The sequence below is a fragment of the Caretta caretta genome, chromosome 4, assembly GCF_965140235.1.
Source record: "Caretta caretta isolate rCarCar2 chromosome 4, rCarCar1.hap1, whole genome shotgun sequence".
NCBI classification, from domain to species: domain Eukaryota; kingdom Metazoa; phylum Chordata; order Testudines; family Cheloniidae; genus Caretta; species Caretta caretta.
In genome coordinates, this window is record NC_134209.1 from 128,389,191 (window position 1) to 128,411,315 (window position 22,125).

The 22,125-nt window shown below is 39.9% G+C and overlaps 1 protein-coding gene across 10 annotated transcripts in view; it reads right to left on the minus strand.

Annotated features, from left to right (window-relative positions):
• The window catches only part of JAKMIP1 (janus kinase and microtubule interacting protein 1), a 257,217-nt gene that overhangs the window by 227,042 nt on the left and 8,050 nt on the right, over positions 1-22,125 (minus strand). For 7 of the 10 annotated variants that reach the window (XM_075128044.1, XM_075128043.1, XM_075128035.1 and 4 more), the window contains exon 2: positions 15,819-15,963. The exons of 2 other annotated variants lie outside the window; for them this stretch is intronic. The gene's annotated coding sequence lies outside the window, so the exon portion shown is untranslated. Of the gene's footprint in view, positions 1-14,229; positions 14,295-15,818; positions 15,964-22,125 lie in introns of all 10 variants that reach the window. One more of the 10 variants, XM_048848915.2, reaches the window with a different exon arrangement.

Sequence of the window (22,125 nt, forward strand, 5' to 3'; positions counted from 1 at the left end):
TAAGCACGAATAAACCTGCTAAACTCCTGAGAAGCATCCTGGTTTATCATCAGAGAGCCTACATCCAATCACATTAAGACTACCGATGTGCAATGGAAGAAGCAATTCTCTCAGGCAAAGAAAGGCATGAACAATTTTATTAGTATGCTAAAAATATTCATAAAGTATTCACGGCTGGGAGATGCACTTTTTGTGAGTCTTAGCATTTATTATCACCACACGCATCCAACTGCTTCTAACTCTTAGAAATAATGAACTACAGTATTGCTAGTGGAAACTTATATCAATAATGTAGTCATTACCATACAAGTAGCATACATCATTCCATGGTAACCCATTCTCACTCACCAGCAGTACACAAGTTGATTGGAATAGGATGACCCCAAACTCACTTTTTTCCTTTTAAGTAGTCCAATATTAAATATTTTGATACAAATATACTTGTATTAAAACCTTTTTTAAACCTAGAAATTAATTCAAAGCTATAGGAGCTATATTTTATATCACTAAATATCTTGGCTGGGATAACTATTGTATAGTTTAAATTCACAGAGAACACGCATTATAAAAGGTAACATCTAGTGGTAGAAGTTCAGAACCACAATACAGCATTTTCGGAAAGTCCTTTAACATAATACGAAAAACTGAATACTTTTTATAGGACTGTATTTTCTAGTAGAGGAGAAAGTGGAAGGACATAATCAGCAATGACATTTGTAGCCAAACCCAGAAACCACCTCTATCAGCACTGTTTTGGTTCCATCAGCTTTCTTGGACAGCTTATTAGGATGGAAGACCAACAAATTACAAAGCATGTTTACCAAGGAATGTCACTACATGGCCAGCAATCACATGGGCACCCAAAAATACGGCGACATGATAACAGCACCAATGATGGACGTAATCTGAATATCCAGCCAGTCAGTCTTAAAGACTTAAGACCTAGCTAGAGATTCATCCGGTAGCGCTTGATCTGCAAGGAAGCTACTTCCCCTTGAGATTTGCCATGGTAATGATGAGACAGAAAACCTGAAATCCTGGGTGAAACTTCCAAAGAGTAACTGTCAATATTATATGTAATGAAGTTATCTTCAAAAGGGATACGGCCAACTTTAAAAAAAAAATAAACCAGATTTTTTAGCTTACTATTATTACAAGTGATACCTATGGTTGCTGTATGTGAAAGAAGCCAAGGAGGAAAAATAATTCTACTTTTTCCATCTGACAAAAAATACCTCCCACAGTTTAGGAGGCTGCTGAAATTGCTGATTAATACATTGAATCAAGGGCTCAAAAAAGGCACAAATCCCAGGGGAAGGGAAATCCCCCTCTGTCAAGCTGTCTAGAGTAGTTCACGAGCATGACTGCCAACTCAGGACAGACTGTTAAGAAACAGGGCATAAACCCAAATTGTGTGTTCTATAATTAGATTTCACCAATCAAGTATCAAGTGTGAACTCCTCAAGCACTATAACAGCCTTATGATGGAGTCACAGACAGTCCCCTTGGGAACTCCAGTCTATCTTGCCACCCTGACAAGCCTGCCTTTGTGATTTTTGGTGAAAAGGACCATCTATCACAAAAATATTCAGGTTACTCCCAGTCCCAAATGACCAGGCACTTTCCCAGGTCAACTGCACCTCAGATCACACACGAAAGGCAACGCTTGTAGCCAATCCTGTAATAAACTAAATAACTAAGAAAAGGAAACAAGAGAGTTATTTACAAGGTTAAAGAAAATAAACACATACACACGAGTTACAGTCTCAGGTTCCAAGAAGTAATAGAAGTTGCTGTAATGTACACGTTCTATATGTTCTTTAAGGCTAACTCAAGCTAAGCAGTTTGTAGACCCTTTGCTTATGCTTAGAAATATTGCCCTCTTCAAATTCCAAGCAGCATAGTGATGACAATTTCTTCTTGACAGGGATTTTTACTCCCTTGTGCCAGAGATCAAGATGTGAGGTGATGAGTGTTTGTGCCCATCCCCTTTTTGGCGGTCTGGGAAAAACAATCAACAAAGTTGTTTGTCCACTGATGTACAACAACCACCTTCTTTTGTTGGGCAGAAGATGACACTTCTTGTGATAAACTACTATTTCACACTTGGTAATGCTTCTCTCCTGACTGTGGGCTTTTACAGTTTTAGCAAACACTTTTACAGTTAAAGAGCAAACACATAAAATATGACCTTATAACACATAATACAAATATTATAAGTAAGATTAATATACGCGCACATGGCTCCGTGCGGCTCTCGCCCACAGGCACCACCACCCCCCAGTTCCCGGCCAATGGGAGTGCGGTGCTCGGGGCAGGGGCAGCACATGGAGTCCCTTGCCGCCCCAACCCCCACCTAGGAGCCAGACCAGCAGCTGGCCACTTCTGGGGTGCAGCACAGAACAGGTAGGGACTAGCCTGCATTAGCCAGGCAGCACCGCCGATGGGACTTTTAAAGGCCTGGTCAGCAGTGCTGACCAGAGCTGCCACGACCCAGTGCCTTACATTCCGCAACCCAGTACTGGGTCGTGAGCCACAGTTTGAAAACCACTCATCTACATCACAATACAATTATCACAAATGGAATTCTTGCTGCATCTCAGAGTAGTCAAGGACTTGAATGATCATTGAACTACTCATGGTTAGAAGTGATCCCTTGAAAATAAGGAAGAGGAACAGTAGCAGTGTGTTATAGGGACAACTGCATCTTTCACGAGCACCCAAATTCACTACAAAATAAAACTATATTTAAAAAGATAGAAAAAGATGGATTATGGGTCTGATCCAAATCCCACAGACATCAACAGGAATGGAATCTCTCACTAGAATATAAGAACTGCCATACTGGGTCAAATTAATGGCCCATCTAGCCCAGTATCATGTTTCTGACAGTGGCCTGTACCAGACCTTCAGTGTGAGTGTACTGAACAATGCAGTTGGAGTGATCCACACCTATCTTTCCCTCCCGGTTTCTGACAGAGGTTATGGGTCACCCCAAGCATGGGACTGCATCCCTGACTATCTTGGCTAACAACCATTGAGGGACATATCCTCCATTAACTCATTTGTGAGGGGGGGAGGGGTTAAACCCCATTACACTTTTGGTCATAACAACTACCCATGGCAATGAGTTCCATTAGTTAAATGTGCATTGTGTGAGAAAGTATTTGCTCTTGTTTGTCTGCTGCCTACTAATTTCATTGGGAGACCTCTGGGGGGGGTTTTATTGTGGGAAGGGGTAAATAACACTTCTCAATTCACTTTTCCCCACATCATTCATGACTTTAGAGACCTCTATCATATCCTCCTCATAGCGGTCTCTTTTCTAAACTGAACAGCCCGAATCTTAAGTTTCTCCTCGTATGGAAACCATTCCATACCCTTGATCATTTTTGTTGCCCTTCTCTGGAACCTTTTCAAGTTCCACTATATCCTTTTGGAAATTGGGCGACGAGAAGTGGACACAGTATTCAAGATGAGGGTGCACCATGGATTTATATAGTAGCATTATGACTGGGCTCTTTTGACTGGGCCAACATCCACCTTACTCAACACAAGATAGACATGGATTGGTAACCATAAAAACTCAATACTTGCCTCAGGTTGCCACAAAGTGACATCTAAGATTCACTCAAGATTAAGTATGGTAACTACTGGTAAATCAGTTTTTAAATGGTGGCTAAACATGTTCATTGTAATAGTGTTAGCATATTTCCTATTTAAGTGCTTAAAAGGACTCATGGGCCTAATATAAATAGTAATGCTGAGCAATAAGTCAGGATATTTCAAAAGGTAATAAAAGGGTATCACATCAATCTGAACAATACTGTTTTGTCTAAGCATTCTCCATCTCAAAATATGATGTACAGCAGGGGTTCTCAACCTTTTTCTTTCTGAGCCCCCTCCCCCTCCCAAAATGCTATAAAAACCCCACAGCCCACCTATGCCACAGTAACTGATTTTCTGCATATAAAAGCCAGGGCTGGTGTCAGGGGGTAGCAAGCAGGGCAATTGCCTGGGGCCTCATGCCAAAGGGGCTCCCGCGAAGCTACAGTGCTCAGGCGTCGGCTTCAGCCCTGGGTGGCAGGGCTCAGGGCTGTGGCTTCAGCTTTAGCTTTCTACCCTGGGCCCCCTGCTTGGTAGGTCCCCTGAAACCTGTTCATGGCCCCCGCAGGGGGCCCCAGACGCCTACTTGAGAACAGCATCAGTCCCACTTGTGTCTTCCAACACTGATGCCTATGTGTAGAGCTGCATCTAGCAATAATCAAGGATGAAAGAACTCAAACATGTCCCAACCCATAATCACTGAGACACAACCCAACATGCAGCAAAAAGTCAGATCAACATTTTAAGCAACTCTAAGAGAAGTTTTCCCTTCTACTGTGGAATTTCCATACTGTAAAGTAATTCAGCAAAACTACCACATGAATTATCTAGGATGCACATTAGCTCAATATCTGCAAAATAGGGTAAGTCCTGGACTATTTATTTCTTTTTTCCTCTTGCATGAAAAAAGATTTTCTTTCAAAATCACAAATCCAAATTTAAAAATGTCATCCAGATTCCAAACTGTTTCAGCACATGTATGTCTAACTTTTGCCTGCCCTTCTCTTTCTGAAATTCCAAACTGTGACACTTGGTAGCATTAAAACAGCTCAAAAGCACGTTTAGCAACTCCAGAGAGACAGGCAGCAAAGCCATTACAAATATGAAAGCCTACAATGTACACATCTGTTTGGAAGACCTGAAAGACCTCTGTTCTGATAAAACAGTGAGGAAGCAAGATGTATGTAGTAAAAATAGTAGAAAATACAGTCAATTGCATGTAATTTTTACAAACACTGAAATTTTACTACAGAAGATAAACCTTAATATTTTCAGTAACCACGGAAGGAAATTTTTTACCCTCTAGCAAATCCTTTCATTCAAAGTAGCAATGCTTCCAACAGACACATGAGCAATGTATAAAGTAACATGATTTAATCTCTCACATCTAAATAAAATCCCATTATAGAATATTTTTTTTTAAAAATAATCCTAGAACAACTGACTTTATTTACCAGTGTCATACAGTAATAAAAATGTCATTTATCATCCTACAGGAAGTATGTTTTGCTACAGTGTACTGACAACAAAATACTTTTTACCATCCTGATAACATGAAATATCAAAAGAGCCTCGAATGACATAATGTGCCAGTTTTAAATGTCCTGGTTTTGTAGGGCATTCCCAGCTGCTTATATTAAAACTGAATCTTTTCCCTGCTTTCAGTACAGTCATAGGATATCTAAATACTTGCACCAGGTAAGAGCAGCACAGGGTCTATCCACTAGCCAGCTGTTCCTTGCCTGGCTACTAAGCAGAACCAACCTCCACTCGCAGGAGAGGTATTTCCAGTAGGGATAAGGAGGTTTTAGTACCATTATGCAAGACATTGGTGAGACCTCACCCGGAATACTGTGTGCAGTTCTGGTCTCCCATGTTTAAGAAAGATGAATTCAAACTGGAACAGGTACAGAGAAGGGCAACTAGGATGATCCGAGGAATGGAAAACTTGTCTTATGAAAGGAGACTCAAGGAGCTTGGCTTGTTTAGCCTAACTAAAAGAAGGTTGAGGGGAGATATGATTGCTCTCTATAAATATATCAGAGGGATAAATACCAGAGAGGGAGAGGAATTATTTAAGCTCAGTATCAATGTGGACACAAGAACAAATGAATATGAACTGGCCACCAGGAAGTTTAGACTTGAAATTAGATGAAGGTTTCTAACCATTAGAGGAGTGAAGTTTTGGAATAGCCTTCCAAGGGAAGCAGTGGGGGCAAAAGATCTATCTGGCTTTAAGATTAAACTCGATAAGTTTATGGAGGAGATGGTATGATGGGACAACGTGATTTTGGTAATTAAATATTCATGGTAAATAGGCCTAATGGCCTGTGATGGGATGTTAGATGGGGTGGAATCTGAGTTACCCAGGAAAGAATTTTCTATAGTATCTGGCAGGTGAATCTTGCCCATATGCTCAGGGTTTAGCTGATCGCCATATTTGGGGTCGGGAAGGAATTTTCCTCCAGGGCAGATTGGAAGAGGCCCTGGAGGTTTTTCGCCTTCCTCTGTAGCATGGGGCACGGGTCACTTGCTGGAAGATTCTCTGCTCCTTGAGGTCTTTAAACCACGATTTGAGGACTTCAATAGCTCAGACATAGGTGAGAGGTTTTTCACAGGAGTGGGTGGGTGAGATTCTGTGGCCTGCGTTGTGCAAGAGGTCAGACTAGATGATCATAATGGTCCCTTCTGATCTTAGTATCTATGAATCTATAGCAAAAATTGAAATTCCCTTTATATTCCCTAAAGCTAGTATTCAGGTCTAACATAGAAACTCCCCTGTGTTGGATGCAACACTTTTTGGGTGAGGAAATTATCATCTAGAATATTTAGAAATTACAAATAAGTTTTAGTACTGCCAGCCTGAGACCTCCAGCATTCATCACTCAGATAGAGGTCCCCCATGACATCACACCATTTTTTCCTACATGTTACAGACAGGTGCTTAAGGAGCTGGTCATCCTCTTCTCTATGTCTCCTACCAACAGTTCCTGTCTAACAATGCAGAGAGAGACTCAGAAATTGTAGCTCCCATTCAACAGCACAAGAAAGCAGGGACTTTTAGATGGTACAGTGAACCAGCCACGTTCACGCTATAATTCTTGGTTAGTTTAACTTGAAAAAAGTTTGTTACATTTATATTCACACACTCGTCTCATCTAGTCCTTTTCTGGATTATTACACAGTAAAGCTTCCTATTTGTGTTAATTTATTTATACTTAAATATTACACAACTGAGTGTTAAATGCAAGCTCTCCATGCCTTAAGAAGATCACTATCACCCTAGCACTTATAGATGTGAAGATGATAATCCAAATGGGAACTAATAGCCTTGCCTGATTTTGCAGACAGCTCCAGGCCCTCTGCTGCCACTCCCAGCTTTGCAAAACAGCTGTAGCATGAAAATAGCAAGTCTCAAATCAGTTTCACAGCTGCTATTCAGAATCCTGTGAGGGTAGCTTTGAATCTGTCAAGGATTATGACAATTTCAGTTGGCTGCTTTTTGGAAAAGCTATTGTATGAGCAACAATAGAGACAAGCAGTGGAGTTACTTATAATGGAAGAAGGCCGAAAAAAAGAGGGCTGGGGGAAAAGTACAGTGGGGAGGACCAGCAACCTGACATCAGCCAGCAAGCTCTCGAGGAGTAGAAGGGACAGAAAGCTCCATCCCTTCCAATACTTTGCAGGAATTTCACATTTAACAAGAAACCTACTAGGCAGAGAAAGATATGAAAGAAAGAATTCTCACGTGGGGGGCAGGAAAAGCACACTGGAAGAAATCCCCTCACTCTCTCCCTGCCTATCTGCCCACAGTTGTTGGGCTTTTCACAAGCATGTTGCAATTGAGACTTAGCCTTAAACCCACCCTCAACTTTTGTATCCACCTCTGGTTAGTTGATATCTGCTCAATTTTTCAAGCTCTTTCAGTTGTCTTTGCAAATTAGATTAAAAACATCGTCAAATACCAAAGACGGCTGTGCAGACCAATTTACAAAAATCTACTATATGCAGACAAATATTGGTGTACTCTGAATATAATTTGACACAGCTATTATATTTCAGGACAGTAAGAACCTTTAAAAAGGAGATACTGGTTTAGAAGACAAACTGCTGCAAACAAACTGGAGTGCTGATATTTACAGGTATGTAAAGTTGTTCTTTTGGTTTTAGTTATGTCTTCTGACTAAGCCTTGATGACATTTCCTATTCATCTTGTTTTAACAAAGAAAGAAATTAAGCTCATCTAACCTAATCACTGGTTCAAAAGGATTAGTAACATCTGTCTCCATCTTCCTCAAGATCTACCAAATGCATTCATATGTTTCTGCAAGTAATGGACCTGAACAACCACTTAAAGGGGTGCCATCAACAACAAAACTTCGCTTTCCCATCAGAATCTTTTCATCCATTATATTAAAAACAACACAGATTTCTACAATTGAATGAGATGAGTGGGAGAGGGATCTATTTTTCTCCAGTTTTTTTACTTTGTGCATTATATATAGTCAGATTCCCTGGTGTCTGTGGGGCTTTCACCATACATCAAGGGAAGAAAACAACACCACGTGCTTTTAAAAACATAGGAGAGTGACAATAAAGACAAATATTGATGGGGAGAGGTTGGGAGAGCCAGGTAAAATATCTGAACGAGCTTAACACATTTTTTTTTAAACTGACTAGACTGCGTTAACAGTATCTTTCTAAAGGTAAAGAAAAATGTAATATAAAATGTAATCAAATAGTCCATTTATGAAGAAGAAAGCGGTCTTAAATTTAAGAGTAATTTAACAAACAGGAAGCTGTCATCTTGATAATGTGAGACAGGAAATGCAAATCAGCCTCGGAACATGAGAGACACTTAAAGCGGTTTCTAAGACAGTTACTAGTATTTTGTAGACCAAATATTTTTAACTACGCTGAATATAAAGTTGCCTTACACTAATTTACATGCATTCAAATGCCAAGCAACAATTTAATTGTCTCAAACCGTTTGGAGAATGGGATTCCTGCTGGGAAGTATCAGTAAAATGCAAGTTCCAATTGAGAGGCTGCACAGTGTTACGAAAATACTGAAACAATTGTTCCCAAAAACAGAATGGGTTTTTTAAAGATATAGTCCTAATTAGTGAATATTTAGCAAACCAAAGAAATACGGTAACTATCATTCCAGTTTTCCTTTTAAGATATTATATACGCGACAATGGCTATATACCATTCCTTACTAAACTCGTTCACTTCAACTTAATATTTAGGTACATAATGATTTAAAGCCCAGAAAGGAGATGAGCACCACTGGGATAAGAACGCCACTCATCGAACCATAATGAAATGACTCTCCTATGACCAAGGTGGTCGCAGAATACATAGATATAGTCAATGACTTGAAAAAACAAGACAGTTATGAATAACCCTCCATTTCAACTTACTCTTTTTAAAGCAAAAACAACGAGAAGTCCTTGTGGCACCTTAGAGACCATCAGATTTTTAAAACAGTTTCCATAGTTTATTTCTAACCAACACACATTTGCTATAACTACATTGGTAGTTGTTATATTAATAAAGATGTCAGGCATCAAACTCTGCCCCCACAAGTAAGGGCAGCTCAATCTCCACAGTCAGTAGGCTAATCCTTACATTAATACTGGACAGTAATTAAAGGTAGTTCAGAAAAGCAAAGCATAATGAAACTACACAACAGCCTGTAAATCTTATACCAACATATGGCTGTCTGAGTGTCAGTGGAAGAGGAAGAAATGAAAACAATGAAAAATGATAACTTTTTTTATTTTAAGATTTCAAAACATGAACTACAGAGTTTAACTCCTCCGAAATTACTATACCAAATTGTCTGTACTAGGGTGTAGAGAATCACTCTGCAGTTCAATGCCACCCTTTGTCCTTGAGCAAAAAAAACCTTCTAATCCAGTGGCCACGATGAAGGCATCAATTCCATGCACACACACTGTAACAAGGTAAAAAAGACAAAAACACCCACAAAAGAAGAGCAATTCTTGACTTGAAATGAAACCAAATTGAAATAAGGAAGGTGTGCCTAAAGAGCAACATAAATCTGTAAGGAAGGGTGGGGGAAACGATGCAAAAGTCTAGTACAGAGATATGAGGAATCTAGGGGTAGCGAAGTAAAATTTAAATGGGATTAAGAGGAAAAAACAAAACTGCTGAAATAAAATTAACTATGCCCAACTTTATATATGCCATCTACCAAACAACAACATATTAAGAATGTAGAACCAATAGAGATGAACAAGGAAGTGCAAGAAGTTAACAGTAATACGTAAAAGAAACTACATTCAAGAGGTTGAAAAAGTCACAAGAGATAGGGATCAGAAATGCCATTCACCTGCATCAACAGGTGGTGGAAATTGATGGATCCTGTGGTGAAAGGGGGCCTATCCCAGCAGCAAGGGAGGGAGACACTCACTAAGGGACAATAGGTAGCTCCTCCCCTGAAGGCACCCCTTGGCCTTCTGTGGGAGAGGGGTGCAGTTTGGCCAGCATTCCCCAGCTCCCAGGATTTAGCCCAGCACAGGGGCCATATGAAACCTCTTTCGGCTCCATTCCAGCAGTCCACCCTGCCCATCTAAACTAGGAATGGAAACCCAGACAGATGCTGCGAGTGGAATTCAAATCTAGGAACTGTTCACAAGATCATGAAGAGAGGGGCTATCCCACAGTGCCAGGCACCTACCACACAAGGCTTTACCGATCAAACACAACACCTTTTAATACACCTGGAAATAAACTGGTTGCCTGTGCATTCATTGCTCTAATCCAACGGCTCTCAATCTTTAGCAACCCAAGGACCCCCATTTTTATTGAAAAATGTTTAACGGACTCCCAAGCCAGCTTCTAATTTTCCTCAGGGGTGCTAAACCCCCACTCAACCCCAGGCCCTGCCCCCACTCCAACCCTCCCCCAACGTCCCACCCCCACCTCTTCCCACCCCACCCCTGCCCCTCCTCTTCCCTGCCACTTTCCACACCACTCCCCACTCCTCCCTCTCCCCACCAGTGCCTCCTGAACAGCTGTTCCATGGTGTGCAGGAGGCACTGGGAGGGAGGAGCAGGAGCTGATCAGAGGGCCAGCGGCCGCGGACGTGACTCACAGACCCTATGGAAAACCGCAGCTCTAATCAAATAGGCTACTGCATTTATCACGCCTGTAGCTGGAGTTTCTTTAAGAGTGATCTTTAAGAGTAACCACATGGAGATCATAGGTTCACCTCCACAATGGATTAATCCAAAAGCAGAGAAAACATGTTTTTCCTAACAAGGTTTACGTCTACTATAGACAAGGCACGTTGCCTTTAACATGTACTGAACTGGTGGAATTAAAGCCTACGGGGAAGCCTAGATTTAATTCCCCCAGCATAGCATGTTAAAGTATGCAATACATGTCTACTTTAGAGTTTTAAAACATGTTAGTTAGAACATGTTAGCTAACATAACATCTTTAAATCCTAGTCTAATAAAGGCCACAAAGTGTGAGATTGTTTCTTCACAGCAGGGACTATCTAAATAGGCAAGACAAAGATAACTGGACTAGATGACCTCTCGAGGTCCCTTACAGTCCTATGATTCTATTAAAAGAAATATTACTCACTTTTAACAATGGGAAATTGAGGTACACAAAGATTGCAAAGTCAAGATTTTCTAAAGTGACTGGTTATCCTGGGTACTTTCATTTTAAGCCAGGCAATCTGTGTACCATGGGTACCTTTATTTTTGGGTGCTCTGCAGAAGAGTCTGAAAAGCAGGCTCCCTTAAAGTAAGTGCTGAACACTCACCCCTCTGAAAAATCAGGCCTTCATTACAGTATCACAAGTTGGTAAACAAAAAATTGAAACACCTTAAAATCACTTTGGAAACTCTTGCCCTAAGTGACTTGCCCAGGATTACACAGGAAGCCTGTGGCAGAGCAAGGAACAGAACTCAGGTCGCTCGCGCCTCTGTCCAGTACCTTAACCATAAGACCAATCCTCCTCAGAACTTCAACAGAGTGGGTAGGACTAATCATGAAACACTACAGTGTTAAACAACTGTCGTGCCCTAATCATTATACACAATCTTATAAATGGAGTAGGAAAAATGATACTAGTTAATTTCAAGGAGGCATTAAAATATTGTATGAAAGAAGAATTTAGAAACTAGGAGAGATGCAATATCTTTATACAGAAGTGAGACTAACTGCTAATAACAAAGGTTGAGATTATACACTGTTTATTAGCCTTAAATATTTGGAAGAAACTATATGATGTGGAAACGTATACCTAATTCCAAAGAGGGGCTGGATCTATGTAGCCTCAAAGCCTTTGATTAACCGAACTTTTTTGTATGTTTCTTGATTATATCGTGTCCAGCAGGAATTTAACCATGTAAAAGCTAAACCTGCAAGTACATTTTAAAAAACTACATATTTATTTTAAGGGAACAATTTAGATATGTTTCTGAAACATCTGCGAGTAGTTGTGAAGCATAGCTGAATTTAGACCCTCATCTTAACACCCAGCATAGTATTAGTGCAATGCCATTTTATATCCTGCTTGCGTCTAAACACAAACTCTACACAGCAAGCTAATCAAGGACATAAAAAAAAAATCTAACTTTAGCCAAGCTACAGATAAAACCAAGGTTAATAAATTCTATCCAGTGCCAACCATGCCCTTAATTATTAGACAGCACGGCTTAAGGAAAGCTGGCAGATGGTGAATGGAAGAAAACTAGGACAAGTTCAACTATTAGAATGCTTAGAAAAGACTGAGTGTCTTGCCATTCAACAGGTATTACAATAATAGCACCTTTACACACAATTTTGATAATTGAAAACATTTATATGTGAAATGGAATCAGATGCCTGTTCCCTTGAAAGAAAGAGCCATACTGATAGATTTTAATCCCTTTACTTAACCTTTAAGGAATTGAGAACTGCTACATAATTTTGCATTACATAGTTTGTATGTCCTAATGAGTGCTCTAGGAATAATTTTACTGTAATCTCCCAAGGACTGTCACAAAAATGTGATGTATTTCTAATGAAAGTATCCCAACAAGCAAAAATTTTGTTGTACACATAGTAAATAGGGTTTCCACAATTCTAGGTCATCGTGTTCCATAAATTTAAAACCTAACTTTTTTTAAAATTAGTAAATAATTTCTTTTGAATCAGTTAATTTAAGACTTTGGATTAATCTAGTGCTTGATTGACTTTGTGGTCTGGTTGCTCTGAATGGAGCTAGGCACTGAGCAAGCTTCTCCACACAAGCTTTGCCATGCATTATGAATAATTACCTCACTATACAACATCTCTGCTATTCTAGTCTTGAGCTGAGGCTTTCAGTCATGACAAACTGTGTGTTGATTTTTAGATGTGGACAAATATCCACTAGGAACTAGGATGACACCACTATTACCAAAGGTGAAACAGGGAGGAATTTCAAATCTTTGATGCTTGTGGTCTTCATGCATTCTCTGCTAGAAACTGACACTATATCAGGGAAATCTGACACCTGACGTAACAGAACTAAGGGTATGTCTTCACTACCCGCCGGATCGGTGGGCAGCGATCAATCCAGCGGGGATCACATCGCGTCAAGTCTAGACACGATAAATTGACCCCCAAGCGCTCTCCTGTCATCTCCTGTACTCCAGCACCATGAGAGGTGCAGGTAGTTGACGGGGGAGTGGCAGCAGGCAACTCACCACGGTGAAGACACCACAGTACGTCGACTTCAGCTACTTTATTCACGTAGCTGAAGTTGCATAACTTAGATCGATTCCCGCCCCCCCCCCCCCAGTGTAGACCAGGGCTAAGCTGAACCCTTTAAAAAGTATTAGAAGAGACTCTGTTTAACCAAAGAAAGCATTATATCTGTAAAACTACCCCAGTCCAAACCCTAATGAAGTTAAAGGGAGTCTTTGAATTGACATCAATGGGCTTGCAGTCAGGTCGCAGGATTCACCTGCTGTCTGCAGCCACATGTTTTACTTTTTCAGCTAGTTAGGTAGAAGAAGATTCCCCACAACCTCATGCCAAACTGTAACCTTCTAAAAACAAAGACATTAACAAGAGTGCACTAAATTTATCTGACTAATGTGTATAATCATAACCTACAATGCCCAATTACAGGTGTCAATAGAGGAGGTTTAGGAACAAATTGATAAGTTAAACAGTAATAAGTCACCAGGACCAGATGGTATTCAACCAAGAATTCTGAAGGAACTCAAATATAAAATTGCAGAATTACTAACTGTGGTATGATACATATCTTATCACTTAAATCCAGCCTCTATTCCAGATGACTGGTGGATAGCTAATGTAATGCCAATTTTTAAAAAAGGCACCAGAGGCGATCCCAGCAATTACAGGCTGCTAAGCTTAACTTCAGTACCAGGCATACTAATTGAAACTACAGAATAGAACAGAATTATCAGACATATGGATGAACATGATATGTTGGGATCAAGTCAATTCAGCTTTTGTAAAAGGAAATCGTGCCTCAACAATCTATAAGAATTCTTTGAGGGGGTCAAAAACATATAGACTAGAGATCCAGTGGCTATAGTGTACTTGGACTTTCAGTAAGCCTGTGTCAAGATCCCTCACCAAAGGCTCTTCAACAAAGTAGGCAGTCATGGGATAAGAGGGAAGGTCCTCTCATGGATCAGTAACTGTTAAAAGACAGGAAACAAAGGGTAGGAATAAATGGTCAGTTTTCAGAATGGAGAGAGGTAAATAGCGGGGGTCCCTCAAGGATCTGTACGGGGACCTGTGCTGGTCAACATATTCATAAATTATCTGGAAAAAGGGGTAAACAGTGAGGTGACAAATTTGCAGACACTATAAAATTACTCAAGATTGTTAAATCCAAAGCTGACAGTCAAGAATTACAAAGGCATCTCACAAAACTAGGTGACTGGACAACAAAATGACAGGTGAAATTCAATGTTGATAAGTGAAAGTAATGTACATTGGAAAACAAACCCAACTATATATACAAAATGATGGGGGTCTAAATTAGATGTTACTACTCAAGAAAGATCTTGAAGTCATTGTGAGTAGTTCTCTGAAAACATCTGCTCAATATACAGTGGCAGACAAAAAGCCAACAGAATGTCAGAATCCTTAAGGAAAGGGATTGATAATAAAACATAATGCCACTATATAAATCCATGATACACCCACATCTTGAATACTGCATGCAGTTCTAGTTGCCCCATCTCAGAAAAGACGTATTAGAATTGGAAAAGATGCAGAGAAGGTGATGAAAATCGATTAGGGGCATGAAACAGCTTCCAAATTAGGAGAGATTAAAAAGACTGGGACTGTTCAATTTAGAAAAAAGTTAATGAAGGAGAAGATATGATAGAGATCTATAAAATCATGGATGGTATGGAGAAAGTGATTAAGAAAGCGTTATTTACCCCTTCACAAAACACATGACCCAAGGGTCACCCAATGAAATTAATTAGCAGCTGGTTTAAAACAAACATAAGGAATTACTTCTTCACACAATGTATAGTCAACCTGCGGAACTTGTTGCCAGGGGATGTTGCAAAAGCCAAAAGTATAACCAGGTTCAAAAAAAGAATTAGAGAAGTTTGTGGGGATAAATCCATTAATGGCTATTAGCCGAGATGGCCAGGGATGCAACCCTATGCTCTGGGTGTCCCTAAGCCTCTCACTGCCAGAAGCTGGGACTGGACCACAGGAGTTGTATCACTCGACAAACTGCCCTGTTCTGTTCATTCCCTCTGAAATATCTGGCACTGGCCACCATAGGAAGACGGGTTAACTGGGCTGGATGGATCACTGTTCTGACCCATCAGGGCTGTTCTTATGTACACCAAATGTATTAACTTCTTATTTGACAACAATGCATACTGCAGTTAAATGAATATCCATTAACTTTTTTTTGGCTATAGGTCAAGACTGAACAGCTTTGGGAGATGAAGAACTTGTTTAATACCTGCCTGGATTGTGCTCAGTGACTGTAATTAGTATCATCAGTCTCCTACACTGTAAAAAGATATTCTAACTTGAAACATAAAACTGATGAGTGCATAGATAACATTGCTTATAATTATTTATATTGCCAGATATTTAACGAGCTATTTTGTTCCACATTATTTATATAGCATTTAGGTGTGGGAGATACTGTATGAAATATGCAGGTCAGATACCTGTCAACTTACCATCTATGGGTCCAATCCTGCTTTCATCAACTTCAAAGAGTGAAGGATCGGACACATGATTTCAGTCGGAGCTCAACAACTCTCAGTATCATGCCCATATAAATTCCATGAGTCAGGAACTTCTTTTCTTTTGTCTCATGGGGTGCTACATAATGGAAATAAAATGGAACAAAATAATGTATTTGTACTGATGAATTTTCATAATTAGTCTTATCTATGCACCTGTTAGCAGCAACTCTCAGGATGAGACCCTAAGACATAGCAAGGGATGCTGACTATATCAATGAAAGATCATGAGAAATGAATTGTCAGATCCACTTCTTGATCGTGCCGATTGTATTTTTATTAGCAGGTATACTGAAATGAAGAGCAGTGTCCAGAGTGGCAAGTCTGGAGTGACCATACATCTGTAGTCAAACAGTTGCACTGTATCTGAATAACTAATTAATATTTAAATTACAAAATAAAATAAATAAATACAAATAAAGTTTAATTTTGAATCCACACAAATTGGAAAAAAATATATAATGAATAAAGAAGCCAGGAGCAATTTTCTCTGTGCTTCACTTTTTTAAAAATTGCTGTGTTTCTAACTTGCCAAGAAGGTGAACAAGTCAGATAATTTGTTTGTCCAGCTAGACTAGGGTGTCTTTGGATTATCCACATATTAGTTTAACAGTACAACCAGTGCGCACCATATTTAACTTGACAAGATAGGGTCCCATCTATGTAATACTGCATACTTTAGAATCTTCTAATGAGTTACCACAGCCTAAACCAGATATGCCAGGCAGCAAGACCACTAGTTTGTCTTCTTTCTAAACAATAGCGAGAACAATTTATTTGTCAAGAATTGCTGCACAATGTAGAGCTCTCCAGTTAAAGATTTTGATCGATATATTCAATACATGCATGACTTAATTTCTTTCTCCATTAACTCACATTTGTAACATGGGAGGTTTATTTTTCTTTGCAGTAAATTAGCCAGACTACTGCTACTAATAAATAATAATACCATATAGCTTTTCCATAGCACTTTTCATCAGTGAAGCCCAAAGCACTTTGCAAAGGAGGTCAGTATCTTTATCCCCATTATACTGATGGGGAAATCAAGGTACAGGGAGGTGACATGAATTGCCCAAGGTCACCCAACAAACTGATTACAGAACCAAGGTGTCCAGAGTACTAGTCCAGTGCTCTATCAAGGAGGCCACACTGCCTATCCCAACTAAAAGAAGAGAACAGTTTACCAATGGGAATAATTAACCATCTGAATTAGTTTACCAAGGGAAGTAGTAGATTCTCCACCACTTGGGGTCTTTAAATTGAGAGTGGGTGCCTTTCTACATGTTGAATTACAAGTTATTGGACTTGATGGAGGAATTACTGTGTGAAGTTCTACAGCCTGTATGTTGTAGAAAATCAGATTAATTATTGTAATGGTCCCTTCTGGCCTTAAAACCTTGGAACAAGAACATTCTTTCATAGTAACAGCTTAGTTTCCTAAAAGAATATTTCCCCTTGGGCGCTTCCTTCTAGTTTCAGGCTCTGTCATTCACCCACCAACATAGCAGATGCACAGAGCACTACAGATCACCTGAGGGAGGAGGTCAGCCTTGTATCATTCAACATCTCCCAGATGATCAGGACTGACATTAATGAAACACTAAAGGGAGCTCAGTTCACTCCTTCATGCAGAAGGACAGCTATCGTGACAAGAGGCATATGTAAAATAGTGAGAAAAGGTAATAAAAAGGGTAGTGGGAGGAAAGTGAGAGTAAAACACTCATGAACGTGCATTTCAGACCCAGGCCACTTGTCACAGATCCCCTTCCAGACCCCTTGAAGACACACGGTTTGTGGGTTTGGAAAGACAAGGCGGAGTGCAGGAGATAGTGATATCACAGCTTGGGATGGGAAAAGGAAGAACACCTCTGACAAAAAAAAATTAAGAATGTGGCATGATGATTGGTTTATCAGTTTAGTACATGAAAATCCGTATCTAATGTTTCTGTGTTTGGTTACAGCCAAGATTGCCTGAAGCTGGGGGTGGACGACAGGGGATGGATCACTCAATGATTGCCTGTTCTGTTCATTCCCTCTGGGGCACCTGGCACTAGCCACTGTCAGAAGACAGGACACTGGGCTAGATGGACCATTGGTCTGACCCAGTATGGCCATTCTTATGTTCTTAAGATATTATATCAATGTTTTTTTAAAGTACTTTATGCTGCACTCTAAATAGGACAGGATTCAACAGACTTGAAGGATATGTGTTATATAGACCATCTTAGTTTACCTTAGAAGTTTCTCAGTAACAGTGGCTATTTTTCTCAACGCGGTTTCTAGTGATAAATTGCTACTTTGCATCACCACAGTGGGTGCTATTTTACACTGGAGATGTGATTCACAAAAAGCAGTAAGAAATGTGGTATGTGCAGAGACCCAGGATTTTAAATTTCCACATCTTCTCTCGGGCCTTCTGATTCGAGGCTATGCTGCTACATCCGGTCAGCAGATTTCAAGAAAAGGAGAACATCAGCTGTGACAGGGATGAAGGAGAGACATGGAATTCTAAAAGCCAAACAAAGCCAGCAGACCATAAACATGGAATCTTGGCTTCAGATGGTAATTATTTCTCAGCAAAGCTAAGGCTATCATTCAGTGAAAAATTCTTCCACCAATGTATCCCTCTACAAACCAAATACAAAACTGCTTCAGAGGGTAGATTACTATTATAGTTATTTTACTAAGATTTTTTTTTATCAGAAACAGTAGTGACTAAAGAAATAAATGGCTTCGCTTTGAAAAAATAATTAGGGTAAAAAGGGGAATGGAGGAGGGAAGGAAAAGAATATATTTGGTGACTGGCAGCCTGAGCCCTAAGCTTGTTTAACTATTACATACAAACAGATCAGAGATTTGTTCTGTGATGGGAATCAGGCAGTCTGTGAATCCCATTATCTCTTCTACCATGTGGTCAATCACTCAATTAAGGTGCTGCTTTTTCACCATGAATATGCAGTCCAAACACTTCTATCAGGACAATTAGTCTGGGATGTGTCTCAGCACAAAGACTGTTTTTGTTAAGATTACCATATCAAGATTTCCTGAATTACATTTCAGGCATATCACAAGGACCTGGAAAGTGACAGAGAGTGTACAAGGCAATGAAAAAACTAAATCCAACATCTCTTTTGTTAAAGAATCCATGAATCTCTTTCCAGTGGTTACAAATGACCATGCAGCACAGATCTTGAAGGATTAGTATGTTAATTACCCTAAACTCATCAATTTTGCTTATCTCTTACTTTAACGACTACACTCTTTTCTCTTTTAAATGTAGAAACACTATATTTTCATTTTTCTGAAATATCATCCAGATTAACTAACAGTTTGGTTAGTCACAAAAATAACTAAAAACAAAAGACATCAAGTTCCATGTCTATTTTGTTTCCAACTTCTATATCAGAGTTGGTCAGTTGGCAAGTGAGGAGATGCTTTTTTATGTACTAACAATGCAAATCCAAGTGGGAGTACAGGAGAGTGGTCACACACAAATGAATTATGTCTCTTATACCCAGGCAGTGAAAATAATCCAACAAGGACCAAATTCTCAACCCCCTGGCAAGGGCCATTCACTTGGCATTTTGTACGCAGCATCTCCTTAGGTGCGGAGGACAGACTCCTCCCCACCTTTATGGGTACCAACACGGCCGTTACTGCAGACTTTAGCCTGCACTGGCATGTGCCATATCTCTTCTCACCCAATCCAAGACAATGGAGCCACACAGCCAGGGATGTATGAGTCCCACTTCCTGGGTGTTGCTACGTAGATCCACAGCATGCAGAGATGTTCTAATCCCCCTACATGGCCTCTGTAGTTTGTCTGCACCCCAGCCCCCTGGACGGAAGAACCACAATACATTTAGAACCCAAAAAGGGTCTATCCATGGAGTGTTTTCCCATGGAAACAAAGGTAGAAGGGTGATGGAGGCCTGATGCTAAGAGCACAGCTGAAAGCCCTGCTAGTGTGCACATTAGAGGTTTGTTATTAAAGAAAACTGCTATTACTTGGACACATATAGGTCAGATACCATGAGAAAAGTGATACAGTTTTTAGGGTCACTTTTCCAGCTGTAACCACACTTAGAAAAATTCCATTAAAACAAAGACATGGCATGGTATCTGCTAATTATATAATATCCAACCTGATATCTTCATATACAAAGATTACATTGAATTCAGAAAGACCAAAAAAAGCATGTTTGTTAACAGTAATAAAAACTGCACATTTAAATAAATATGAAGTTATGGCCATGTAGTGTAATCTGAATACAAATATAAATCAGTATAAGATTATTACAGTCACATCACATAAATTCTTATAATCATTATGATTCTCCACCCTACCCCCAAACATCTATGTCACTGTCCGTATAAGACTGACTGAATCTCATTGGAGGAGAAGTGGAGAAAGTGTACATTATATAAACAGAGAAAACTCACACTGCACTACATACTGGAAAAGGCTTAACTGCATTTGACACAGGAGGCTGATATTTATCATGAGTGAAGAGGAAGAGAACTGCAGTGAATGAAAAAGCAGGTTATGTAGGAGGAATTTTTTTTTATTAAAGCTACTGTGAAAATAAAAGCAGATTACCCTGGGGGTGAGGGGGAAAGCATCTGAACAAGTTCTTTTTCTCAAAAAGAAAACTTTACAAGTGATAGCTATAAAATGCAAAGACAAGAAAGAGCTCATACTGTACATACCTATAGTATCTACATGAGGCACAAGGCATTCTCCTGCTAGACCACTGTTTCATATGAAAGCTGACAAAAGAATTTGTTTTCTTCCTGCATGCCAATATGTGCAATGAGCACCAGTTTTCAGAACTGTGTTTTCTGTATTACGGGGAACAGACTGACAGGTTTGTCTCCTTGACATACTTCTACAGTGATTATTCCAAGCAGATCAAACTCTTCTGACATCAGAGAATGAAACAATGTATCTGCACATAGCTTACTATTCCCATCAGCCTGAATCAAGAGAGGAACAGAGTGTATAAACCCAAATTACAGGATTGTTTCTCCACTTATTGAAAGTAAAGATTTAGGCCCTGATCCTGTGATTCATTGTATATGACAGGACTAAAGTCAACAGGGCTCCACACAAATGAAAAAATCCAGCCACAACAAACTGCAGAATAAGGGCCTTGAACAGCCCAATATTGTTAGAAACGTTATCATGATTTTTGGTTTTAATTCAAAGCAAACTGTTTGTTTGGATTTAAACATTGTACTGCATTGCCTGTGACACTGTTCTAGCATTGGAGAATCAGAGAATGAAATGTATAAGTGAAGACTTGAATTCTTTAAATTCATTCACTTTTAACAATCTAAGCAGTTGTTAGAAATACAAAGTGTTGGTTTTGTTTGTTTGTTTAAAGAACATGCAAATTTTAACTTGACAGAGCCCCTCTAAGACCAGCACTGATGAAGTATATATCGTCGGTGATCCCTCAAGGTCGAGGATGATTTCTTTCACAGGTTTTATTTTTCATGGGTCCTTTGGTGGCTGAGGAGTCTGATCCTTGAGCCACAGGCTCATTGGCAGACATTGCAGGTGGTGTTTGAAGACAGGGTTGGGCCATGATTGCTGCGTGACAGTCGTCAGTCCTTTCTTTTCTGGTGTTCTTCCTGCAACCAGGGCAAAGCAATTTTCCTCAAAAGCGGACATTCCCTCTCTGACAAGTCTTCACCAGTTATCCCTATCCTGGGCTGCTGTCTCCCTCCCAGTGTGTGGTGTCGATGCCACATCTCTTGATGTTTACCTTGGGGGTGTCTTTAAAGCGTTTCTTTTGGCCTCCCTGTTTCCTTTCTCCTTTGGTGAGTTGGGCATACAGCAGTTGTTTTGACGGATATATATGTTGATATACCTAGCAGCCCTGTTAGAAGTATTCCACAACCTAAAATTTTAACATTTTGGATAAAAGGTACTCTGGGAAGAAGGCTCTGTGCACCACTTTATTCACCCCTTAGGCTCAAGTTGGATGAAAGCCTTAGGGCCCTTAGGCTCCCATGAATTTTAGTGGGCTTTGGATCAGGGCTCGAATAGTATTTGCCCTTTAAAGGTTGAAGTGGGACATAAGGTCCTCTGCCCAAGGTGAATTTCACCAATTGAAAATTACCTTCAGAATGGGCAAGTATAGAAATTGGGGGCAGATTCTTATCCTAGGGCGTGTCTATGCAGGGAAGGGGACCCATGAATAAGAAGAGTTCTGTGCCAAAATTTTCCCACCTC